The 19,575-nt window shown below is 38.3% G+C and overlaps 1 long non-coding RNA gene across 4 annotated transcripts in view; it reads left to right on the top strand.

Annotated features, from left to right (window-relative positions):
* The window catches only part of LOC110145668 (uncharacterized), a 120,627-nt gene that overhangs the window by 57,612 nt on the left and 43,440 nt on the right, over window positions 1–19,575 (top strand). For 3 of the 4 annotated variants that reach the window (XR_011487775.1, XR_011487774.1, XR_011487773.1), the window contains one exon: window positions 18,631–18,687. This is a non-coding gene — a long non-coding RNA (uncharacterized lncRNA). Of the gene's footprint in view, window positions 1–10,866; window positions 10,951–18,630; window positions 18,688–19,575 lie in introns of all 4 variants that reach the window. The other variant, XR_011487772.1, reaches the window with a different exon arrangement.

The following is a 19,575-nucleotide window of genomic DNA, read 5'->3' as shown; positions in this document are numbered from 1 at the left end:
CTTTCTTCCACATGATGTTGCTTCTGCCTGTTCTTGCCTGAAATGCTCTCCCTCCCAACCCAGTTTCCTCACTTTAATCTGACTAACCTTTACTAACCCTTGAAGTCTAGAGCCCATGCTCTGCAGATTCCCAGTCACTGGACCACCAGGGAAGTCCCTGGAACCAGATTGTGAAGGACTTTCTAAACTATGCTTTCAAGAGTTTGAACAGGAAAATGACATCAGCTTTATGTTTTAAAAGTTTGAAGGATGGTTTGAGCCTTCGAAGAACGTTTAACATACCCATGTAAATTAATGGCCACTGAACTGGGAAAGATTGAAGGCAGGAGGAGAAGGGGACGACAGAGGATGAGATGGTTGGATGGCATCACCGACTCAATGGACATGAGTTTGGGTAAACTCCAGGCGTTGGTGATGGACAGGAAGGCCTGGCGTGCTGCAGTTCATGGGGTCGCAAAGAGTCAGACATGACTGAGCGACTGAACTAAACTGAAACTGAGCTAGGAAATAGCACTCTAGTCCTTTTGATGATCCCATTTTCCATGTCTCCCAAGCCCTGTGAAAAATCACTTGCTCTGATTGCATTCTTGGAGACCCTGCTAATGCATACTGAAAAATTGCCAGCTGTCAGTATTTGGCATTATGTTGTCATTTACTTGGTGAGTGATGTTAAATGTTAAAACTCAAATACCATTGAATTATATAATAATATATAGGGAAGTAGTGTTCAGAGTGCACACTCTAGAGAGATCTGGATTAAAATTCTTGCTATGCCACTAACTAGCTGTAATAGATGTGAAAAACTATTTAGACAACTTACTTAGCAAAATAAACTCCAAATGAGGAATGGGGAGACGGGCAAGGTTGGTAGACCATAAAGCAGTTTGCCAAGCATGATATTTCTTTGAATTTGGGAGTCATTTAAAAATCCAAGTGAATCTTGGGCTTCCCTGATGGCTCAGGGGTAAAGAATCTGCCTACCAATGCGGGGGATGCAGGTCTGATCCCTGGTCCTGGGATGCCCCAGGTCGCCGAGCAGCTAAGCCCGTGTGCCACAAGCTGTTAAGCCTGTGCTCTCGAGCCCTGGAACCACAACTTCTGAGCCCACACACTGCAACTACTGAAACCTGAGCACCCGAGAGCCTGTGCCCTGCAACAAAGAAGCCATCGCAATAAGTCCCTGCACCGCCACTAGAGAGTCGCCCTGCCTGCTACAGCTAGAGAAAAGCCTACGCAGCAATGACTATGCAGCACAGCCAAAAATGAACAAATAAAGTTCTTTAAAAAAAAAATCCAAGTGATTCTGGCCTTCTCTTCTAACACATTTCTGTTTGTTTTAACGTAAAAAGTATTTTTAAGTTAGGCAAAGGGATTAAGTTGGTTGGTGGTTATTGCCTCAAATTTTCTGCACAGTTATTTCTCCAAAAACGCACACTATGTTTATCTCACGGCTTGAAGCAACCCCCTGGTACAAAACCATGTGAAAAACAGACTAGGAATGATCAGAAATGTAATGATAAACTCATCAGAGCAGAAGTTCTACATTAATCTTCAGCCACTGATCTAGTGTTCAAGGTGAGTTTTTAAAAAAATCCAGCTCAATATTGTAAAATTTGTTACAGTTCAGTGTGTTACATCATTCCCCTCTTTCACCATCTCTGAAACCAGATTATTCTGGCTTTCCTGGCTTCACCATTTTCCCAGTTACTCTCAGGAAGCACACCAGCTTCTCTCTCTTTCTTGTCCCCCCCTAGATATTTTAGCTAAACATTTTAATCTTTCTCCACAGAATCCACATTAAACATGTAATTCTTTTTCTCACTGCCTTTTTTTTTTTCCCATTAATGTTCTGCTGTCAGCTGTTCTGTTTTTGTTATTATTAGTTGTTGCCTGGACCATCACTTGGTTTGTGGACAGGTTTCCCTCATGCGTTTTCTTTTGCCTTTCATTTAGCAATGTATACAGTTCCTTCATTTTTCTCATGATCAAATACAAAATTAAATATTGTCAAGACAGGCCTTTCCCACCATATTATGTTGACCTTCCTTTCCAACCTAATCTTTTCCTACTCTCTACACGGTCCGTATACTACGGCCAAACTGAACTGTCCACTCCTCGCGGAGCACTCTCAAGCTTTTTTATCTCCTAACCTCAGCATCAACTATTCCCACTGTGTCCGACTATTGTGTCCATTTTCAGAGCCTGTCTGAAAGGCTTTCTCCACCATAAATCATTAAATGATCATTTCAACTGAAGGTATAGGATTTCTTTCTCCTTTTGTTTATTCATTCATGGAATAAATGTTTATCAACTATCTAATATGTATCAAATGAGAAAAGCCCTGGGAATTTAACAATGACCTGGGACTGAATTGGAACCCACCCTAATGGGGGTTTTAATCTAACATGAGAGAAAACTTGATAACTTTTTTCAAGTGTCATGGGTCTCACAGTACTCTGTGCAGCATGTTTAAAAGAGTATAATCAAGCTGAGAGTCAGGTATCTGAGGTGAGGTACAGAAAGAGATCTGGAAAATGAAGATGTAGCTAGGCAGAGTGGGAGGGGATTAAAGAAATTTGGGGACATGACAGTGTTCTAGGCAGAGCAAACACCACACACAAAAGCCATGAAGTAGGAATGGGCATGGCATATTTGAAGAACTGAGAAAAGGCCAGTTCGAAAAGCCAGATGGATGTAACATGAACCATGGGACAGGGGCAACTGAGACATTAGCTGATTCATATCTGTTCTTAAGTCTTCTTTTGTCTTTATGTCACTTTTTCATATTTCTACCTCAGTTAAGAGAGACTCATTCATGGAGCAATGGCTAAAGCTCTGCCTCTTTGCTACTCCTAGTCATAGTTCAAGTGTCATGCGACCTGCACCTTGGAGAGGTAACCTACCATGAGCTGGAGTCTAGTCCTAAGTAGTACAGGTTAAGAATCTCAAGTTGACTCACTAACTAAAACTTGCTTATTAACCAAAGTAATATGGTTTATGCATTATAATAATGTGAATTTATCCAGTTGTTATTTTGAATCAATAGGATGTATTCATATCAAAGAGATTTTACTGTACTAGCATACTATATATAGTAATTGCCTTCTGCTCTTCCCTAAGAGCTTATTGGACACCTCCTTACATGAGGGGCTCATCTTCCAGTGTCATAACTTTTTGCCTTTTCATACTGGTCATGGGATTCTGGTGGCAAGAATACTGGCGTTGTTTGCCATTGCCTCTTCCAGGGGTTCACGTTTTGTCAGAACTCTCCACTGTGACCTTTGCCTCTTGACTGGCCCTGCACTGCGTGGCTCATAGCTTCATTGATTTATGCAAGCCCCTTCCCCAGGACAAGGCTGTGACCCATGAAAGGAACAGAACCAGAAGGTGCACCCCTTCCTTGGTAGGGTATGAGCCAGAATTTTCATGTTTCACTTCTGCTCATGTCCCTTTAGCCAGAGCTTAGTCAGTTGGTCACATGTAGCTGGAAAATATACTGGAGCATGTAGTCTGTAGCTGACACTTGTAAGATTTTACTACCAAAGGAACTGGACTTTTGAAGGCCAGCCAACAATCTTAGTCATTGTCCCCTTTTATCAGGAAAGTCAATGTCCTTTGGGCACTTTCATTCCTCCTTTATCTCCCAGCAAATTTCTGCTTAGGCCGGAATTGGGTCATACAGTCACCTCTAGAGACAAGGAAGCTGAAGAAATAGGAAACAAGTTTTCCATGATTGGCTTTGACCAAAGGCTCCCAAAGTTTCTTGGTTCACAGCTCCCTTGGGATCTCAGTAGATATTTTCATGGTGCCAAGTGAAAGTCACTCAGTTGTGTCTGATTCTTTGCAACCCCATGGACTACTTAGTCCATGGAATTCTCCAGTTCATGGAATTCTCCAGGCCAGAATACTGGAGTGGGTAGCCTTTCCCTTTTCTGCAGGATCTTCCCAACCCAGAGATCAAATCCAGGTATCCTGCATTGCAGGCAGATTCTTTACCAGCTGAGCCACCAGGGAAATGCAAGAATACTGTGGTGGGTAACCTACCCCTTTTCCAGCATATCTTCCCAACCCAGGAATTGAACCAGAGTCTCTGCATTGCAGGTGGATTTTTTTTACCAACTGAGCTATCAGGGAAGCCCCAAGAAATACATAATAATTCCATTTACAACTTAGTATCCATTTGAATAAATTATGCACATAAATTGAAAGAACAATAATAGCCATGTGTTATTAATGAGAATTCTGTATTGGGTACTCCATAACTTCTCAAACACTGGAATCACACTGGACATTGCCATTTCTCATTCTACATGCATTTCATGCCATACTTTGTTTTTCAGTCAGCAACCACTGAACATCCAGTTTTGCAGTGATATGGCATAGTCTCAAGGTATGTGGTAATCTCGTGTGAAAACTGCACCTTAATCTAGTAGTGCGTGCTGCCCAACAGATACTGAGCTCCACTGGGTTTCCCTTGAAAATGAAAATATGCTATGGCCCCCAGTGAGTTTACTCAAGTGTCCTTGGAACCTGGGCATACAGTTTGGGAATCACAGGTTTAAACTAATCATGACCCGTTATGTGAAGCTGGACATATTGCTCCCCATGCAAGAATCAGTTTTCTTTTAGAGAAAAAAAAGGGATAGTGGAAACGGTTTAGGAAACTAACAATTGCTTCCTCAGTCTGCCCCAGCCCGGACTATGTACTCTTTTAGAAGAGAGGCTATGACTGCTTTTAACTGATGTTTTGTGTTTAGCACAGTTTTTCTACTTAGAAGGAGCTCAATGCACATTTATTAAATGAATGGAGAAATAAAGACCATGTGGTTAACAGTATGGTTGATTCTATTAACCACAGAATGCCAGAGTTTAGGAAATTTGTTCCCTATACAATGAGTCTCTATGTGAATTCAAGGGCATGGACTTTGGCTTCCTTATTTCTTAGAGCTCAGAGTCCAATAATGATTTGGCATATTGTAGGTGTTAGAGAGTGTTGGTTGGATGAATGAGTGCATGTCTCAGTGAGAGCTGATTCTGTCTGCAAAACCATTAAGAAGGCGTTTCATTGCACTGATAATGAAAATGCTTATTAGCGAGCTCTCAATATAAATGCCCATGCTGACTGCCAAGAAAGAAAAATAACCACTCCATCTTATCACTATGGATCTAAGGCTTTCTTTTATTACCACAGTCACCACTAGAAAAACTGACAAAAAAGAGAAAAGCAGAACTTTTTTGAGATAGGAGAAGGACTTTTTCAGCAATGGTTTTACATTGTCAGCAGCTAAACTGTTTCACAATTAAGGATCATAAAGGATTACATAAAGACTAGAAAGTGACTTTTTACACAAAAGCCATGAAGCTTTATAAGTATGATAGCTATTTGAGCAAAATTTGTCTTTCTCCTCTTATCTTCTCAGCTCAAATTTATTTTTCTGTATTTTTGTGTTTTTGCAACAGAGGAAGCCACTGATGCTTTTTGCCCTTGGTTTCCCTCATAATAAAGTGTGTAATTCTATGACACTCTATAGAAGAATGTGCATGCACTGGAATGTTAGAGTTATGTCTACATCTAAAAATTGCCTATGGTTATCTTGCACTTCTAGTAGTATATTTAGAAAGTTATTTATGTATGTGTCTCTATCACTAAATCAAAAGTGTTTTGAGGGCAGGGTCTATGTCCTTTTCATTTTCGATCTGGGGCTTCCCTGGTAGCTTAGACTGTAAAGAATCTGCCTGCAATGAAGGAGACCTGGGTTTAATCTCTGGGTTGGGAAGATCCCTTGGATAAGGGAATGGCAACCCTTTTTAATTAGAAGAATGTTGTGCTGCTATTTAGTCACTAAGTCAGTCTGACTCTTGCAACTCCACTGTCTATGGGAATTCCCAGGCAAGAATATTGCAGTGGGTTGCCATTTCAGGATCAAACCCACATCTCCTGCATTGGCAGGCAGTTTCTTTACCATTGAACTACCTGGGAAGACATAATAGAAAAGCATTAGCAAACAAACAAAAGAATAAATAAATAAAATATTCAGAGGAGCCTGGCGGGCTACAGCCCAAGGGGTCACAAAAGAATCAGACATGACTTAGCGACTAAACAGCAGTGCAATATTCCCTTCTACAAGGGATCTTCCCAACCCAGGGATCGAACCCAGGTCTCCTGCATTGCAGGCGGATTCTTTACCACCTGAGCCACCAGGGAAACCCATTTTAAAATATGTTAATTATTTATTTCATAGTAAAAACACAAGATTTGGTATCCAACATTAAAGATAATTATATTTTTCCATTTACAAAGAAATGAAAGTAAGTTCTGATTTCCCTTAGTTTATAGGAATACTGAAGGAATTAAAGTAGAGATGATTTTGGCTCTCACAAAATAAACACACAGTGAGTACTTAACAGAACACTGCAAGGGAACATTTCATGCAAAGATGAGCTCAGTAAAGGACAGAAATGGTATGGACCTAACAGAAGCAGAAGATATTAAGAAGAGGTGGCAAAAATAAACAGAAGAACTATACAAAAAGGATCTTCACGACCCACATAATCACAATGATAGGATTATTTACCTACAGCCAGACATCCTAGAATGTGAAGTCAAGTGGGCCTTAGGAAGCATCACCATGAACAAAGCTAGTGGAGGTGATGGAATTCCAGTTGAGCTATTTCAAATCCTAAAAGATGGTGCTGTAAAAGTGCTGCACTCAATATGCCAGCAAATTTGGAAAACTCAGCAGTGGCCACAGGACTGGAAAAGGTCAGTTTTCATTCCAATCCCAAAGAAAGGCAATGCCAAAGAATGCTCAAACCACCACACAATTGCACTCATCTCACACACTAGTAATGTAATGCTCAAAATTCTCCAAGCCAGTCTTCAACAGTATGTGAACTGTGAACTTCCAGGTGTTCAAGCTGGTTTTAGAAAAGGCAGAGGAACCAGAGATCAAATTGCCAACATCTATTGGATCATCGAAAAAGCAAGAGAGTTCCAGAAAAACATCTGTTTCTGCTTTACTTACTATGCCAAAGCCTTTGACTGTGTGGATAACCACTAACTGTAGAGAATTCTTCAAGAGATGGGAATGTCAGTCCACCTGACCTGCCTCCTGAGAAATCTGTATGCAGGTCAGGAAGCAACAGTTAGAACTGGACATGGAACAACAGACTGGTTCCAACTCAGGAAAGGAGTATGTAAAGGCTGTATATTGTCACCATGCTTATTTAACTTATATGCAGAATACATCATGAGAAACTGGGCTGGATGAAGCACAAGCTGGAATCAAGATTGCCGGGAGGAATATCAATAACCTCAGATATGCAGATAACACCACCCTTATGGCAGAAAGTAAAGAAAAACTAAAAAAGAGCCTCTTGATGAAAGTGAAAGAGGAGGGTGAAAAAGTTGGCTTAAAGCTCAACATTCAGAAAAGTAAAATCATGGCATCTGGTCCCATCACTTCATGGCAAATAGATGGGAAAACAGTGGAAACTGTGACAGATTTTATTTTGGGGAGCTCCAAAATCACTGCAGATGGTGACTGAAGCCATGAAATTAAAAGACACTTAAAAAAAAAAAAAAGACACTTGCTCCTTGGAAGAGAAGTTATGACCAACCTAGATAGCATATTAAAAAGGAGAGACATTACTTAGCCGACAAAGGTCTGTCTAGTCGAGACTATGGTTTTTCCAGTAGTCATGTATGGATGTGAGAGTTGGACTATAAAGAAAGCTGAGCACAGAAGAATTGATGCTTTTGAACCATGGTGTTGGAGAAAACTCTTGAGAGTCCCTTGGTCTGCAAGGAGACCCAACCAGTTCATCCTAAAGGAGATCAGTCCTGGGTGTTCATTGGAAGGACTGATGCTGAAGCTGAAACTCCAGTACTTTGGCCACCTCGTGCAAAGAGCTGACTCATTTAAAAAGACCCTGATGCTGGGAAAAATTGAGGGCAGGAGGAGAAGGGGAGGACAGAGGATGAGATGGTTGGATGGCATCACCGACTCAATGGACATGAGTTTGAGTAAGCTCTGGGAGTTGTTAATGGACAGGGAGGCCTGGCATGCTGCAGTCCATGGGGTTGCAAGGAGTCAGGCATGACTGAGTGACTAAACTGAACTGAGCATTTACTAGATGTAAATCAGTGTCCAGGCATCAGACTCATGTTGTGGTTTATTTTATATTCCTAAACTTATATTTTAAATGCATTTAAAGAAGTTTTTTTCTGAACACAAATGAAATACATGTGCTGGTTGCAAACAATTAAATCCTTAGAAAAATATTTAACAAAAATATCAGAGATGACTTCTGTTGATAGTTCAAAGTAATTCCTACAATTTTTTTCTGTGGATTTATACATGCATAATATTGTCACAGAAACAGTAGTAATATTTTTACAATTTTGAGGGGCAACTGTATAAATGAAATTGAATTATACTGTGCACCCTATTTTGCAATTTCTTTTTTGTTTCATGTAATGTATCTAAACTTTCAAGTGTAAAAGATCTTTCAACTAGTAAATATAAATTTCCCTCATTCTGTGTAATTGCTAGATCTTGCATTTAGATATTCATAGAACCCTGTACTCTTACTTTGAATTACTTATTATAGTTGTAATTCGAATTATTATTTATAAAATTGTAGGTTTTTTCCTGTCTCCCTAAGCAAGTTTTACATTCCATGCCTAACACACAGTATCTGAAACATACACACATAATGTCAATAGATGCTATGAATGAATGCATGAATGGGTTAACGGTGGGCTTCTGACCCAGGACTCTCTTTACAAAACCTTGCTCTTGCTACATTTCATGCTGCCTCCCCTTCGTGGTTTTTGTAAATGTTTTGAGAATTTTTGTATTCTCGTTATTTATACTTACATTATTTTTAGCTTTGTTTAGTATGTTGTATGGAGAACGAAATGGCAACCCACTTCAGTATTCTTGCCTGGAGAATCCCAGGGATGGAGGAGCCTGGTGGGCTGCCGTCTATGGGGTCGCACAGAGTCAGACACGACTGAAGCGACTTAGCAGCAGCAGCAGCAGTATGTTGTAGGTCAATGTGCAGACAGAGAAATAAGCATTTTAGATATTCAGAAGTATAGGAATAATAATTACACAGTGATAAACCTAATCGTCATTTTAAACCACTAAAGTCACTGGAGCTTGTGTGTGTGTGCTAAGTCACTTCAGTCCTGTCCCGCTCTTTGTGACCCATGAACTGTAGCCTGCCAGGCTCCTCTGTCCATGGGGTTCTCCAGGCAAGCATACTGGAGTGGGTTGCGGTGCCCTCCTCCAGGGATCTTCTGGACCGAGAGACTGAACCCACCTCTCTTTCCTCTCCTGCATTGCAAGCGGGTTCTTTACCACTAGAGCCAGCTGGGAAGCCCCCATTGGAGCTTACTACTTTTCAGAATTAAAAAGACAATAATAAACATTCACAAAGCAGCTTTCTTTCACTTTTCTGACATATTTCTTGGGCCAGTCTCTTTAGTCATTCAAGAAGAAAACGTTTCTAAACTAAAATAGTTATATAAATTAAATGATAAAAGGCAGAGACTGATGGTTATTTCCCAGTAGTAGTTTCCAGAGTTGTAGAAGGTCAGATTTGTGACCATTTGCAATGGACATTTCATTTCCAGCTTGCAACCAGGCGTGGCCAGCAGCATACAAATGGAAGTGTCTTTGGCAGTTTTTTAATTGATTAACTTATTAATTACTGGCTGCACTGGGTCTTTGTTGCTGTATGCAGGCTTTCTCTAGTTGCAGAAGGCAGGGGTTAACTAACTCTTTAGTTGCGGTGCACAGGCTTCTCATTGCAGTGACAGAGCACAGTCTCTTAAGTGCACAGTCTCTTAAGTGCACGGGCTTCAGGAGTTGCAGCATGCAGGCTCAATAGTTATGGCTTTCTGGCTTTAGAGCACAAGCCCAGCAGTTGGGGCACACAGGCTGCGGCATGTAGAATTTTCCTGGAGCAGGGATGGAACCCATGCCCCCTGCGTTGGCAGGCAGACTCTTTATCCACTGCACCACCAGGGAAGTTCCTCTTGTGGCAGTTTTCATGAGCATTCTTCAGGAGAGAGCAAGATGTAGGCCCCTTTACTCTTGTCCTCTGAGCCTTTCCCTATTTGCTCCACTGCTCCCTATTTGCCCTCTTAGACCATGAGGTTGAAGCCCCGCAGTTTAGAATATCAAGATGAATGACTCCTGAATTCTTGGCAGTATGGGTCACAATGCCAGTCATGAACCACTTCCTGGATTTTTCTATGAGACAAAAACAAATTTCTCTTTGTTAAGCTATTGTTTCTGTCATTTACTCCCAAAGCTAATCTAAGCTAATACAGATGTTGAATCTGGAATTTCTAAGAAAGCCCCAATTTTATGGCTTGTTATTTGCCATATATAAAGAGCTCCTACCAAAAGCATTTCACCAAAGGAACTATATGTGGCATTACTCCTTATTTATTAAAAAAAAAAAATGAGGGCTAGAAAAGTTTCAATTCAGATTCCAGGTCCATTGTGCTTCATAAGGGACTGCAGTTATATGCTAACTGACAAATAATAAAATAGAATACAAGATTGATAATAGCATGTCCTTATACAGCTCTGTTATGTTTCACGATATTAATCTCATCTAATCTCTCAGAACCACTCACAAAGTAGGTGCATAGATGATAAACCTGAGCCCCAGAAAGCGTCATCTGTACAAGGTAACAGGTCTAGAGAGTGGACTAGTTTCCTGGGTTTTAGTTCTTTATGCTTTTTATCATATCACTTATCAGTCTTGTCAAGCCTATCATAAAGTTTATTATTTTGCATTTTATTAACCAAGTTTGATAAATGATCTCTTTCATCTTCATTGCAGACTATAGAATGTCCTTTCACATCCATATCTGCACAACTGAGAGGAGAGCATGAGCATCAGAAAAGATTTTTGTATATTAGTAAGGTACTGTTTCTCTCTTCCTCTAGGAAGAAGGAGATATTGGAAGAAAGAGTAAATTAAGATTATGTCTGATCTAAAACACTCTCTTGGTTCAAGAAAACAGTAGTACCAATTACCTATACTCTTGACCTAGCTAATGGGTAAAGATGTATCATTTCCAATTTTCAAAAAAAACCCCCAAGGAATCCTTTAATTGACCAAAGCAATATGAGTCTGATTGGAAAATCCACATGCAAAAAGAAAAAAAAAAAAAAAGAAAAACCCACATGCATGAAAAAAACCCAGTTGCTGATTGCAGCTTCACAGTTAGGTCAAGCTGAATTTTTTAGTGTGTAGTTTGCATTTGGGTTCATGCCCCAGTGAACTTAAATTTCAGTATTATTCAGTTTCCCGACACAACCTTAGTGAACAATATTTTGCTCCACTTCCTATGTAATTGTTTAGGTAACTGCTCCATATTGCTTTTGCTATAGACTTAGATTATCAGAGGGATAATCTATGTTTTAAAATAATATGATCTTGACCACTTCTCCAATGCACTTTAAAAAGAAACCATTTTTTGGGGGGGTCTCTAATAGTTTCTTTTTTAATTTGTCTGATTTTCTTATTGCATAGTTTGCTCTTTTTTGCTTGTGTGGAATAGGGACTGAATGTTGATTACTGCAAGCTTGGATTCCTTCCAGGCATTAATTCTGGGACAAGTTCTCAGTCTGTTGGCACCAAAACCTACCTCTTGCGCTGTCCTACCCTTTCCTACCCACAATATGACATAACACCCACTCTTTTCCCACCATGTAATAGGAATGATGGGAGCTCTTTTAAGAATATCTGTAAATTTAAGCATTCATAGATCTCTGGGTAAATATAAATAAGGCCCAGGGAATTTATTAAGGATAATAAAACTAGTTGCTGTACTATTTTTTTTAAAGGAAATATTTTAAACCACTTCCTGGCAGTTCCATCACTAGAGTTGCCTCTAACTGAATGTTCTTTAGCAGCCAATTCTTATACAACTTCCTTTTCCTTTTTTATAGCATGTAACATTTTACTTAAATGACTTTTCCTGGTGTAAATTACATTTGCTTTTCAGAGGATTGGGAGATGTAACTATTGTAGCCCCCCACTCTTTTGCTACATCCCACTATTGATTTGAGAGCTCAGATTCCTAGTGTTTTCACTTTCATATTTCCAAGCCATGATAACCTGGGTGTGGTAAAGCTTTGAAATGAAAGTTTGAAGTCCTGAATGTTACCAGATAAACTTTGACCTATCAGTGACCTCTACATTTTTCATTAGTAAAATATATATGTAATAACTAGTAGCCAATTGGTCTATATGTTTGTTTGGGCTTGTCTAACTAAAATCAGAGAAACAGTAATTAAGTTCTAGTAATTAATGCTAAAAGAATTACAAAAGAAGGGATTTTCATCATTTAATTGGCTTGGATTAAAAAAAAGGAAGAACTATTCATGTGATAATGTTAGAAAAACATTATCACATGAATAGTTTAAAAAAACCAGCAACATTTTCACTATTATATTTTTTCTGAAATGTACCTCCAGAATTACAGTGATTTTTCAACAATTCTAAGAAATTAGGCAAAGTAAAGTCATAATTATATTTAATTTGTTTTTAACAAATTAAAGTATCCTCTTTTATGAACTCTTGATTCTTTCGCTCCCTTGCAGACCCAACTTCATTAGGCATAAAAACTTCTGCAATTATTTCATAATCCAACAGTTTCTACCTTCTCTGAACTGTTATATACCTCATGTGTCTTATAACACTCATTTTAATCCTTCCTTATATGCAGTGTTGTAATTATTCTCTAGAATTTTTAAAAAATGTTTTCCATACTCTAAAGTGAATTTTAATTTTTTGGAAAAAAAACACTATACAGTATCATTTACTCTCAAACTTTTATCTATTAACACAGAATAAATTTCAATAGATAAACTATGACTTAATTAGCTTTATAGCTCCTTGGTACTGGAATGTATAAACACAATTGTTGGGGCAATTCATATTAGTCTGTTAAGTAAATAAGAAAGTTATGATCAGTATCTCAAAATACTATTTATACTATAATAGTATACTATTTCCTTCAAAAACAAATTTTGTCTTGACAAGCATAACATTCCATATAATCTACTGTAGATCCAAAGCATAAGAATCTTTGAATTATGGAGAGGCAGATAACTAAAGCTTTATAATCTTAATATTTTGCATTTTATAATGTTCTATATTTTTCAAAATGTTTTCATGTATCTCATGGAGGTAGACACAAAACATACTTCAGTGCTACAATATATCCTTTAATAATGAATATTAGGTTTTAGTTAAAATTCTTTAAGAGACAATATAGAATGGTGGAAAATTAGAATCAAAATGCCTGAGTTTAAATCCTGGTTCTGATACTTACAAGTTGTGCGACCTTTGTCAAATTATTTAACCTCTTTGTATCTCATCTATAAAATATATATAATTATAATAATTGGTTGTAATAATTGAATTAATACATAAAACACTTAGAATCATGCTTAGAATTTAAATATAATTAAATAAGTATTTTCTTTTCATTACTATTTGGGAAAAATTTTTATTGTTTTATAGGAGGGAGATGGCATCACCAATTCAGTGGACATGAACTTGGGCAAACTCCAGGGGATGGTGAAGGACAGGGAAGCCTGGCATGTTATATTCCATGTGATCGCAAAGAGTTGGACATGACTTGGCAACTGAACAAGAACAACATTTCTAAAACAGTTGAATTCGGATTCTTTACTATAAATTTTATATAAAAATAGATCAGCTGTTGATAAAATTATTTCATTTCTCTAACTACAATGTGAGAAACATAGTTTTAATCACAGTGCCTTAAACTTTTCTATGAACTATTCCTCACCAAGCATATGGGACAATTTTTACTATATAGTTCACTTTCTATAGCTGTATAAATGTTTACTGGAATGTAGTCAAATTTGATCTCTTGTTTTGCTTGCTAAACTGTCTTGGGCAAGATTTTATTTGTCAATTGAAACCTATAGAAGTAAATATATACATATGTGTGTGTATATATACATACCTATATGTACACATGTGTATATACCATATATATATATATACCATCATAGAAAAGATATGAAAGGTATATATATATATATATATATATATCATAGAAAAGATATGAAATCTCTCCAATGCCACACTGTTCCTCCCAAAATTATCCTTATAATCTCATTCTCCAGAGGTTTGTTACATATTCTCCATGGCTTTTATATAAGCATATGATATGTCCATATGCGTGCATACATGATAATTTTTTCCCATAAAATGAGGATTATGCCATTTGTAATAGGCTTTATGGTCTCTTATGTTTTTTTTCTTAATATATCACATACATCTTACTATATTAATCCATATAGATTTACCCTCGTTCTTTCCTTTTCATTTTTTGGTTAAATTCAGAAGCATGTAAAAACATGTACAATTATGTATATAAATAAATATATGAATAGTGAGCATCCAGACATCCACTTCTCAGCTTGAGAAAAAGAACACTGCCAGTACATTGGAAATCCTATTAGTTCAGTTCAGTTCAGTCGCTCAGTCGTGTCTGATTCTTTGCAACCCCATGAACCGCAGCATGCCAGGCCTCCGTGTCCATCACAAACTCCCGGAGTCCACCCAAACCCATGACCATTGAGTCGGTGGTGCCTTCCAACCATCTCATCCTCTGTCCTCCCCTTCTCCTCCTGCCCTCAATCTTTCCCAGCATCAGGGTGTTTTCCAATGAGTCAGCTCTTTGCATGAGGTGGCCAAAGTATTGCAATTTTAGCTTCAACATCAGCCCTTCCAATGAACACCCAGGACTGATCTCCTTTAGGATGGACTGGCTGGATCTCCGTGCAGTCCAAAGGAGTCTCAAGAGTCTTCTCCAACACCACAGTTCAAAAGCATCAATTCTTTGGTGCTCAGCTTTCTTTACAGTCCAGCTCTCACATCCATACATGACCACTGGAAAAACCATAGCCTTGACTAGATGGACCTTTGTTGGCAAAGTAATGTCTCTGCTTTTTAATATGCTGTCTAGGTTGGTCATAACCTTCCTTCCAAGGAGTAAGCATCTTTTAATTTCATGGCTTCAGTCACCATCTGCAGTGACTTTGAAGCCCCCTAAAATAAAGTCAGCCACTGTTTCCACTGTTTCCCCGTCTATTTGCCATGAAGTGATGGGACCAGATGCCATGATCTTAGTTTTCTGAATGTTGAGCTATAAGCCAACTTTTCACTCTCCTCTTTCACTTTCATCAGGAGACTCTTTAGTTCTTCTTCACTTTCTGCCATAAGGGTGGTGTTATCTGCATATCTGAGGTTATTGATATTCTCCCCACAATCTTGATTCCAGCTTGTGCTTCTTCTAGCCCAGCGTTTCTCATGATGTACTCTGCATATAAGTTAAATAAGCAGGGTGACAACATACAGCCTTGACATACTCCTTTCCCAGTTTGGAACGAGTCCATTGTTCCATGTCCAGTTCTAATTGTTGCTTCTTGATCTGCAAACAGATTTCTGAGGAGGCAGATCAAGTGGTCTGGTATTCCCATCTCTTGAAGAATTTTCCAGTTTGTTGTGATCCACACAGTCAAAGGCTGGCAAAGGCACAGTCAATAAAGCAGAAATAGATGTTTTTTCTGGCACTCTCTTGCTTTTTCAATGACCCAATGGATGTTGGCAATTTGATCTCTGGTTCCTCTGCCTTTTCTAAAACTAGCTTGAACATCTGGAAGTTCATGGTTCACGTGTTGCTGAAGTCTTACTTGGAGAATTTTAAGCATCACTTTACTAGCGTGTGAGATGAGCGCAGTTGTGCAGTAGTTTGAGCATTCTTTGGCATTGCCTTTCTTTGGGATTGGAATGAAAACGGATCTTTTCCAGTCCTATGGCCACTGCTGAGTTTTCCAAATTTGCTGGCATTTTGAGTGCAGCACTTTCACAGCATCATCTTTCAAGATTTGAAATAGCTCAACTGGAATTCCATCACCTCCACTAGCTTTGTTCATAGTGATGCTTCCTAAGGCCCACTTGACTTCACATTCCAGGATGTCTGGCTCTAGGTGAGTGATCACACCCTTGTGATTATCTGGGTCATGAAGATCTTTTTTGTACAGTTCTTCTGTGTATTCTTGCCACCTCTTCTTAATATCTTCTGCTTCTGTTAGGTCCATACCATTTCTGTCCTTTATTTTATCTTTTAAAGTTATGCATTATATATCTTTGAGAAGTAAAAAATCTCTCTTATTGGTAGCCTGTAGATAGAACAGATACTCAGTCATTTGAATTTTTAAAATTTCTAACTTGACTAAAATTTTATTTTGGCCTGCTATCCATAGAAAAAAGAAAGTATAACATTTTGAGAAATAGAAAAAAATCTGATTTATAGTTTCTTGAGACTATAATATTCATGAAGGTAGTTTTTAAAAATGTGTAATATATTTAATGTTTTTAATATGTTAGAAAAGAAGTGTAGTCTCTATTTTTTTTACCCTTTGCTAATTGTATTCTGTTTGTTATTTAGTTCATATGCATGAAATAACTAAACCTTGGCAAGAGTTTTTAGCTGGGCTCAGCTTTTTGTAAGCCAAACAGTTTTGAAAGAGGATGGGCATTCTTTAGCTCCAAAATGTTGACTCTGGATTCAGCAGCTAGTAAGTAATAATAGACTACCCACTGACTTAAAGGTCAGAATCATAGAATGATTAGAACATCATGATTATGTGAAGAAAAAACATTGCATCATTTAGTGCCAAGTTTGAATTAGATTGTGTTCTGTGACCTACTTTTCTTAGATTCATTTGGTCTCTATGAATAAAACATGTACCAGTAATCTCTGGAAACTACTGGTCATTATTTAAAATTTGAAGGATTTAAAGAAATCATATATTATTGAATCTTACCTTCCTGGCAATACTAACGATGGTTAATTTGTCAAAAACTATATGATAAAAAGAATGGGAAGCCCCAGAAGAACATTATAGTGCACAAAAACTAAGACAAGTAATTTTACTGGAAGCCTTGATGTAGTCAAGTACTATAAACTTCACTAGTACTTATACAGGTTATACTGGTTATTTTCTGTGTGTATACATATACATATATATGCACACAAAATATAATACACATATATAAAATAACAAGTGAATATATAGTTCAAATGCATAAAATTTATCTTTTTAGGATACAATTCAGTGGTTTTTAGTATATTCACAGTTGTACACTGTCACTAGTATTTAATTTCAGAACACTTTCATCACCCCAGAAAGAGACTCTGTACCATTAACAGTCACTCCCCAAAGCTGATCCTCTGTTATAAGCCTCTGAATAGACTGACCAAGAAAGAGAGAAGACACAAATGCAGGTTTTAAAAGGATAGGAAGAGGATATTATTATCCTCATTATTATTATGAACAACTTTGTCAATAAATTTGAAAATTTAGATGAAATGGACAAATGTCTAGGAAAACATAACTTACTAAAAGTAAAGAAAGAAAAAATATGGAAATCTGAAGAATCTTACAACTGATACAGAAAATGAATCCCTCATTTCTGTCAGTGGTAATATCATTTATCTAATACCAAGCCAGAATTAAAGGGTGAGGCTGCCTCCAGCCTGTGTATTGCCTTTGTAGAAATCAGAAGAAGGCACTGTTTCCAAGGGTACTTGCCAGGGGACAGGATTTTGTGAGCTAAGTGTTGGATGTCAGCTCCCATGTGCCCTTGTCAGCTCGGCACACTTACTGAACACGCTGTCCAACTGTATGTGGCAGCCTGGCCTTGGCCTTCTCCCTTTTTTCTCCCTCCCCCACTTAGATGCAGTTAACTTACAAATACTGCCAAGTGCCTCCAAAGTACATCTTGCAACTGCTCTCTTCTCTTCCGCTCCTTCCACCTAAGCCTGGCCACCATCATGTCCCGCCTTGACTCCTTTCCCCCTCCAATCTATTCTCCATACAGCAGTTGAAGGGATCATCTTAAAACTTAAATAACATCAATCTCCTGCTTAAATTCTTCAGTGGCTTCCCTTTTCATTAAGAAAAACATCCAGACTCTTTCCTGTGAGCCGCAAGGCTCGGCCTGAGCTGATCGCCTATGTTTCTAGCCTCAGCTTGGGCGCTCACCTCTTTGCCTTCTCTGCTCCAGCCACAGTAGTCTTCGTTGTTGCTCAGTCGCTCAGTTGTGTGGACTCTTTATGACCCGTGGACTGTAGCATGTCAGGCTTCCCTGTTCTCCACTATCTTCCAGAGTTTGCTCAAGTTCAGGTCCATTGAGTCATGATGCTATCTTATTTCACTAGTCTTATTTCAGTTTAATTAGCCTGTAAAGATCTTTCTTGCCTCAGGTTTTTGCATGTGCCAGCCTTCTTTTTTGGGATAGTAGAAATAACTGCTATTTGTTTTGTGCTTGCTACACACTAGAGACTGTTCTAGGCGCCTTCTATATGCATACATTTAATCCTCACAACAGCAGTATGGAACAGGTACTATCGTGTTCCATATTTTACAGATGAGGAAACAAAGACACAGAGAGGTTAAATAAATTGCCCAAACCCCCACAGTGTGTAATTAATGACACCAGGATGAGCTTTTCCACTGTGTGTAATGGCAGCCCCTTCTCATCCTCTAGGTCTTGGCAATATTGACCCTATCCTTGCGGAAGCTGTCTCTGGCTGCCGTATATAAGGTAGGTCTCATAGGTCACCATCTCAGCTGCTAGTCTGTGTACTTCATAGTACATACTATAACTTACTGTTAAGGTTTTTATTGTTTTTCCCCTGTCTTTCTCATTAGAATATAAGCTCCACAAGGACAGGAACTTACTATGGAAGCATTAAAGTGCTCAATTCTTTAAAATATAAAATAATGAAAGAGAAAACTCTTTCAACATCTAGCACATTGCTTTGCCACAATAAGCACTCAGTACATACTACCAAAGCAATAAGAATAAGATATCTTTCCCATTCAGATACTTACCTGCAGAACGTAATTAAATCTTTTACAATGTAAAACTAAGTGAAAAAAAAATACTACTGAAATTACTCCTCAACCAATTTAGGTGTTTCCAGAAAGAATCCTGCCTATGTTTGACTTACTGTAAGGATAACCAGACAGATAGTAAGGAATGTGTCTACGTTGTCTTTTCATAAAAAGTTACTGTAAGGCTTTTTCTGATTCTGGACTAGATTTAATGGTGTTAACAGTAATTGTTATTTCAATTAGCTAGGAAATACATCTAGTATTTTCTTTTTGGTTGAGTGACTTAATTTAATCTGATGTTCAGTCAGATTTCTAATCCAAAGTGGCAGAAATTAACTGACTAGTTGAAGCAAAGGGGATTTATTAAGAGGAGGTCAGGCTCACAGGACGAACAGAAGACTAGAGAATGGGAAGCTTGGACATAGAAACCAAACGGTCACTAGAGTTGAAAAGGAGCAGACTCACAGTCACTGCTTTATCACTGGGTGGGCTGATCAGGGTGTCCCCTCAATACTGCCCTTGAGCCCTGTCCTTGCGTTGCTCATGAAATACAGAATCCCATGATAATGCATTGGATTAACCTCGATCATGTGCC

This window comes from Odocoileus virginianus, chromosome 5 (genome assembly GCF_023699985.2).
Source record: "Odocoileus virginianus isolate 20LAN1187 ecotype Illinois chromosome 5, Ovbor_1.2, whole genome shotgun sequence".
Lineage (NCBI taxonomy): Eukaryota > Metazoa > Chordata > Mammalia > Artiodactyla > Cervidae > Odocoileus > Odocoileus virginianus.
The sequence above is the reverse complement of the archived record's forward strand: the minus strand, read 5'-3'. Positions and strand labels throughout refer to the sequence as shown.